The sequence below is a fragment of the Anoplophora glabripennis genome, unplaced genomic scaffold (genome assembly GCF_000390285.2).
Source record: "Anoplophora glabripennis isolate ALB-LARVAE unplaced genomic scaffold, Agla_2.0 scaffold405, whole genome shotgun sequence".
NCBI classification, from domain to species: Eukaryota; Metazoa; Arthropoda; class Insecta; order Coleoptera; family Cerambycidae; genus Anoplophora; species Anoplophora glabripennis.
The window spans coordinates 488,324-494,618 of NW_019416491.1; the positions used below are offsets into that span (position 1 = coordinate 488,324).

General features: G+C 34.0%; 1 protein-coding gene across 4 annotated transcripts in view; it reads left to right on the plus strand.

Moving 5' to 3' along the window:
* The window catches only part of LOC108911937 (homeobox protein homothorax), a 420,456-nt gene extending 414,504 nt beyond the window's left edge, over positions 1-5,952 (plus strand). For all 4 annotated transcript variants that reach the window (XM_018717012.2, XM_018717015.2, XM_018717016.2 and 1 more), the window contains one exon: positions 4,324-5,952. The gene's annotated coding sequence lies outside the window, so the exon portion shown is untranslated. The remainder of the gene's footprint in view (positions 1-4,323) is intronic.
* Positions 5,953-6,295: the final 343 nt, after the last annotated feature.

The window sequence follows — 6,295 nt, forward strand, 5'->3', positions numbered from 1 at the left end:
GACTCCCATATTCAGAAAGTCAAAGATCTGGTGCGTGCAAATTGCCGATTGACTGTCAATGAAACTGTAGAAGAGGTTAGCATCTCAATTGGGTCATGCCATGAAATGGCTAACAATGAAATTGAATATGCATCGAGCTGCAGCAAAATTTGTTCGTCGTTTGATGATCCAAAATTAGAAAGGAAATCCTGTGGACGAAAGTGGGGTTTATGGCTACGACATTGAGACAAAAGTTCACTCATCACGATGATGGACTGGCAAAGGATCTCCATGCCCCAATAAAGCACGTCAATCTCGATCCAATATCAAAGTGATGCTCAAGGTTTTTTTCAGCTTTAATGGAGTTGTGCATTTTGAATTCTTGCCTCAAGTTGAAACAGTAACATTTTACAACGGTTACGTGAAAGAAATCCGCAAAGAGATGGCGGGACAACTCATGATTCTTCATCAACCATTCGTCAGTTTCATGAAGAAAATCAGATAACTGTTCTCCCTCACCATCCCTACTCGCCAGACCTGGCTCGTTACGGTTTTTTCTTACTTCCAAAATTACAATCAGTGCTGAAAGGACACTGTTTTCAAACTATTGATGACATCAAACCAAATTCGTCACATACTTTAAAGACCATTTTAAATGAAACTGTCCAGGACTACTTCACGAAATGGAAACACCCGTTACTACCGAGATCGGTGGTAACGAAACACCGCTGAGAAAAATGCGTGAATAGGGGAGGGGAGTACTTTGAGAGACAAGAACCAATAATGTATAAAAATTAATAATAAAGATTAATAAAATTAAATAAAAAAATAATAAATAATAAAATTAATAAAGTTTTAAAGTTCGTTTATTTTCTGAACAGACCTCGTATACGGTGATAAGTTTATCAAAGAAATTAAAGAACATATTGATAGCAGTATTAACATTATTGCTAAACGTAATGTGAATTCGTTTTTTTTTTTGAAAAAAAAAGTTCATTAATAATACTGATGAGAGATAAATTCAAAAGTATATACATCTTGTTGATTGGTTTATTGTATTAACATTTAATTAGCATTTACAATTATGCGATTCGTAATTCGTTTTATCAGCTTTTACAGGTTTAGAATTTACGTTTTCCTCGCTTTATCGTCAAAGCAGCTAAATGAATAATTAAGAAATAATTCGAGAACAAATGGTAGTTATTACGATAAACTGTAAAGGCCTGTATTCGTTCCTGTACATAACATGTAAGTGGTAATTAATAATTTCATGGTTTTCTAAGAAAACATCAAACCACCATTAAGACAACTTGTCCAGTTAAACATGGCTAAAATAGGTATTCCGTTACTCTTCAACATGTGTGTTTGGAGAATTGCAAAGTATTAATATATTTTGAGATACACTTAGTATGTAGTATGTAAATATGACCTAAAGTTTTTTCTTTATTATTAATTTATTTATATCAAAAGAGCATAATTTTGGATAAAATGGTCCTCCAAAAGTATCACCCCATATCTGAAATAATTTACTTTATATTTTTATTTATTTCTTACGTTTACTAAATTTTCGCCCCACTCTAAACTTAAAGACATGTTGAATACAGATAAATTTCTAATTGATCATTTAATCGTGAATCACAAAATAAAGAAAACTTTGATAATTAAAAAAAGAACGTCAATTCGGTCTCTCTTTAAGCCTTTATTTGTTTGTAATTTTCGATTGCACCAGTGGAGAGAAATATGTATTCCTCATATGTGAAGATGTTTCCTTTGTCAAAAGTCCTCGAAATTACATTTCGACTATTTTGAAACTAAATAATTAGAATTATTTAATATATTGTTTTAACCAAATGCGATAATTGTTCTCAAAATATCAATAAAAAGTACAAAGACAAAATTTAGAAGCATACAAAAAAATGTGCATTATTTTATTGAAAAAAAATGATTTTTGTCAACCCTGCTAGTGGAGACAGACGCTTAGGTCATTATATTATAAAAGAAAGTGTATCTAAGGTTTTATCCAAATATGTAAAAATATACTGAGCGCTCATTAAAAAAAAAAGAATGTTGTGGTTATAGCTTGGTAATATGATGTGCAATTGTTTAGGCAACAAAGATATTAAAAAAACTTCACTTGGTGATAGGACTCCTCAAAATAAGAAAAAAGTAATAAACTGTATATTTTGATGAAGCCTGGGTTAATAATTTACTTAATTAAAGGCAAAAATCAAATGAATTGGTTTATAAATATGTCAATGAGTTGTGGAGATATTAAGGTATATGAAGTCCCCAGAATTTTGACACCATTTCTTACTTTGAAAGTTGAACAGGGCAATTTGTTTCCTACTGTTTCTCAGAAAAATGTGTACTTTGTTGAAGAATGAGCCATTATATTTATTTTTAATTTTTTTTAATAAGCTATAAGTATGGATGAATGTGTTTAAAATATCTCTAAATGTTTTTATTTCACAAAAAATATTTAGTCATTTCTTGTTTCAAATACAATTTTATATACAATATAATCATCAAAAGTCTATAGAAGATTGACGTAGATTGATGAATTTTTATTTTCTTTGCTACCTGTACCCTTAGTAGGCTAATACTTTCAGGGTTAGATTCCACTAAATACAGAGTGTAAGAAGTTTGACTGCCATTACTTCAGCATGAGATAGAGTAATCACAAATGAACAAAAAAGTTGTATATTACAGAGGCGTAAGATTAACAGTTTTCAAAATACAGCGAGTATTAATATTGGGGAGTTTCATCACAACGTGACAACAGCGCTTAAGCTGCTGATGAACACCACGTGTACACGCGGCAGACATGTCCTACGGAAGAAATGTAAACAGCTATTATTGTGAAATATTTAGTAAATTTCAAGACAATTGTTTTCCAGTTTTTAAATAAATAAAATAAAATGTATCGATTTTGTAGTACGAAGATAGTGTTGTGGTTAAATTTTAGCTCGAATTTTAATAATTATGAATCTCTTAAAACAGGAACATAACTTTTAATCAAATCACTTACATATTTGAAAAATATGTAATTAAAGTGCCCAAAGATTCACGTCGTCCAAATAGTTATACGTATGTAAAATAATTTAGGAACTTACGAAAAAGCACAATTCTGTAATTTTTAACAACATATGCCCAAAATACCTACCACCATTTTCGATGCACGCACGACACCTTAAATCCAATTTTAGCGCAATCAAGAAATGGAAATAGTGGTACGCAAAAAACACTTCGACGCGGTCGAATCCAGATAGCAACTGAATTGCGTATTGGTGGTTGCTGGACACCTTAGTTCATCGTGTTAATAAACCGCCGCGCCGTTGTCACATTGCTCGATATGAATTTCGTCGAATTTTAAATTTATTACAACGCTAATTATTTTTTAAAATTAAGCATAAGGAAGTTCAAAAAAGTGATAAACATTGTATTTTATGATATTCTATGCACGCAGTTATGTCAATATTCCTTAATTAATCGAACATTTGTACATCAAGTTAGAGATTTGATCATTTTTTCTCGGAAATGGTTGAGTTTAGGACCTATGTCATATAAGGTTTTATTGTTTATTTTAAAAGTCAAACTTCTAACACCCCGTATATCACTCTATTCAAAAGAAACACTGAAACTGAAGAAGGAAGCGATATATCTCTCGAAACGTCGAGAAGTCCAAACGGACGACGTGGTAAGCAGCCTGGAAATTGTTGATCTATTGACAACTGTCACGGAAACCTACAAACCAAGCTAGGTCCTTTGTTAATTTATTTTATCTTTAGATAATTAAAAATTTCCATGGCAATGGTTTTTTTAGACTTTTTGGTGGTAATACTTTATATAAAATTTTATTTGAAACCAAAAATTCCTATTATTTTAAATTTATTCAACTATGTTATACTTAATGTTATTTAAATTAAAAACAAAAATCCATCCAGCCATCCATGATGGCAAGTTTTTCGAATAAAGTGAAGATTCCCTTTTTCTTAAAGACTACATTCGGAATTATACCGGGTGTCCCAGAATATGTGGGCAATCTCTCGGATTTATACAGGGGACGTTAAAATAACATGACAAGTTTCTTAAGCCTATAAAGGACGCCCCTGAAAAATCGATTTTTTTAATAACTTTTAAAATACTTTATGTAATTTAATTATTTTTTAATACATTGCCCACATATTCCGGAACACCCTGTATATTGGATTTAATTGAATAAAGAATGACCCAAGTTTCATACATCTCAACAAAGAAAGTTAACGTAAAGTTTGGCGTGTGCAATAATTAATAATAAGACATTTGCCCTGATTTGTTTTATTGAAACTGGAATTCTTGTTGCAGGTCCCCCCTCTTGTGTCACAACGACATGGACATAGAAATATGCAACTCTTAAATGTGATTATTCTCTGTACAAAGTGTAAATGTAGTTCCCCAGTGTTTAGTTAACGGGAAGAACTTGTACAAAAGTATTAGACTAATCGTGCTCTGACTGCTGTACATAGAAATAGTGGTGAGGTGTGGCCAGCCCCGGAGAGGTGCCCCGCCGCCGAAAAGTATAAAAAAAAAATACTGCACCGTCAGTGAGCAAGGACAACCGCAATCGTGTAAAGTGATGTGGTCTCGTAGCTTAGGTTCCTCGATGTGTTACCTACAACACCCTCGTCCTAGTCCCGACCAGCCAACTTCCCCTCCCCGAAAACGATCAGCCGCTCCCCCCTCCCCACTCTCCCCCAGTCCCCTGTTCCCCCCCACTCTGTCCCCGTCACGTTTCTTAAAAAAATTCAAAAAGTACGACGCGTACAAAAAAATAATTCAAGGTTGTGCTGTTGTAAAATAATAGTTGTTATATCTGTTGTGATTTTTTTGCTAATTGAGAACCCTGGACTCTCCCCTGTCCCGATGATGATATACGATACGATATACGTAACTACTGAACCTAGAGAAGAAACTAACCAGCGAGGATGCCCTCGCATGACTAGGATAATAATATCAAATACACAAGTATACAGAATGTTGCAAAGTTACTCAGGTGGTCCATGGCTGAAACCATTAAAGTTGTAATATCGTACCACTCTAGATTATAAATTCTAACCTCTAATTTGTTACTTGTACCACCCTGATGATTTGGTGTATGACGTGATTATTTACTTGCCACGGTTCCGCAGCCGTCCCCAAGTCTTCATGGGCGCCGCAGAGGGGCCTCGCGGCTGTTGTTACTGTTGTTGTTTAGCGGCGCCGCCGTCGCGGACTTGGGCTCAGCTCCGGGACGCGAGCAGTCCCTTATCACACGTTGCCCGCGCCAGGTACACACGTATACGAATTTAGTGATGTTATATAGGTTTATTAATATTATTATTGTAAAATTATCGCATACAAAAGCTGGCAGGGTGGCGTGTGGCCGGTGGACCGGCTCCCTTGTATATTTAATTGTCCTATTGTTTATACGTATGATGTATTTTTCGTTACCTTTGTTAGGGAGCGGGAGCTGGCGGGGGCCCTTGTTGTATACCATTTACACGAGACCCTGACTTATAGTTTTTGATCTAATGTACTCGAGTATATTGTATATATTGTATTAAGTATATTTATGCCTAAGCTACATTGTATACCGACGCCCCCAGGGGCAACCACCCCCACCTTCTCCCGCCCGCTGTTTTATTGTAAATACAATTACCTCCGATAAGAATGTTGGCTGTTCGTTTTAAGTGATTTCCATCATGAATCATTATCGCCTTATCCAATGTATACGAAAATAAAAAATCAATACAGATCAATGAGAGAATATCGTACCTCTGTGTTATGTATGAGAGGAATCTTTATTGTGTTCTGCTTTTTAATGAAAGTATATATTAATATTATAAACGATTATGGGACGAGATACCTCTAAACTAATTTGGTAACGCCGTGTCCTCTGTATAGTGTTTTTTTGAAACGTGAGCATTAAATGCTACATCTTGTGTACTTATATAATCTGTGTTTTTACTCACCACCCCTCCCCATCCCACATTAGTAATGAGACAGAGAAAAAGTATATATTTATTTATACAGGATGATTCACAACTTATCACAGCTACGCGGATATTTTTTTCAGCAAATTCAGTTATTGCTATTATTATTATTACTTCTTGCTATTTATAATCACAATGTAATTAATACTTTAATAAAGAAAAAAATAATAGTTACATGGTACAATAACAGTTGTTAAAAATGTTATCGTAAACACATTACACATTTGAGAACAGCTGTAGTTGTAATACGTTCACGTAAATCATCAATAGTTTCACTTCAGTACGAGACACATCACCTTTTGAAT